This window comes from Carassius gibelio, chromosome B2 (genome assembly GCF_023724105.1).
Source record: "Carassius gibelio isolate Cgi1373 ecotype wild population from Czech Republic chromosome B2, carGib1.2-hapl.c, whole genome shotgun sequence".
Lineage (NCBI taxonomy): Eukaryota > Metazoa > Chordata > Actinopteri > Cypriniformes > Cyprinidae > Carassius > Carassius gibelio.
Window position 1 is genome coordinate 1,383,548 of NC_068397.1, and position 1,136 is coordinate 1,384,683.

Below are 1,136 nucleotides of genomic sequence, written 5' to 3' on the forward strand. Positions count from 1 at the left end.
TGTGTTTTATTTTAGTTATTGCTGAATAGTGTTGAACTTTCTTCTCCTGCGTCATATTCTTCATGTGATTCGTTCTCTACTGTACAGATGTGAATTTACATTTCTTTCACCCTTTTCACCCTCACTCTTCTGTAAAAGAAATTGTATAATTGTAAAAGAAGAATTTTTTTATATTAAAAACAAACAAGCAAGCCTCGCTCTGATTCTAAAAGTAACTCAAAAGTAAAGTAAAACATAACTTTCCTTAAAAAGTAACAAAGTAATGCAATTAGTAACTTTTTTTAGGGACTAATGCAATATTGTAATGCACTTTTAAAACTTACTTTTAAAATAAACTTTCCCCAACACTGGCATTAAGTGTTCAAAAAAAGTGTGTTCTGAAGAAATATGTTTAACTTTCATTTGAATTTTTATATTTTTTAAGATGTTTATTAAGTGGTTTTTAATAAAATATGTTTATAATAAAATATCTAAACATGATCCAGAAGCGCAGGCGTTTTCTCTGGACCAAGGCTCATTTAAAATGGACTGTGGCAAAGTAGAAAACTGTTCTGTGTTCAGACAAATCAAAATTTGAAGTTCTTTTTGGAAAACTGGGATGCCATGTCATCCGGACTAAAGAGGACAAGGACAACCCAAGTTGTTATCAGCGCTCAGTTCAGAAGCCTGCATCTCTGATGGTATGGGGTTTCATGAGTGTGTGTGGCATGGGCAGCTTACACATCTGGAAAGATGAGCTCCATCAATGCTGAAAGGTATATCCAAGTTCTAGAACAACACATGCTCCCATCCAGACGTCGTCTCTTTCAGGGAAGACCTTGCATTTTCCAACATGACAACGCCAGACCACATACTGCATCAATTACAACATCATGGCTGTGTAGAAGAAGGATCCGGGTACTGAAATGACCAGCCTGCAGTCCAGGAAACTCATAGAAAACATTTGGTGCATCATAAAGAGGAAGATGCGACACAGAAGACCTAAGACAGTTGAGCAACTAGAAGCCTGTATTAGACAAGAATGGGACAACATTCCTCTTGCTGAACTTGAGCAGCTTGTCTCCTCAGTCCCCAGACATTTGCAGACTGTTAGAAAAAGAACAGGGGATGCCACAAAGTGGTTAAAATGGCCTTTT

General features: G+C 36.9%; 1 protein-coding gene across 1 annotated transcript in view; it reads left to right on the top strand.

Moving 5' to 3' along the window:
- Positions 1–196, top strand: part of LOC127950459 (C-C chemokine receptor type 2-like) — a 5,914-nt gene extending 5,718 nt beyond the window's left edge. Inside the window, exon 2 of the mRNA XM_052547538.1 lies at positions 1–196. This exon is cut by the window's left edge and continues 1,008 nt beyond it. The gene's annotated coding sequence lies outside the window, so the exon portion shown is untranslated.
- Positions 197–1,136: the final 940 nt, after the last annotated feature.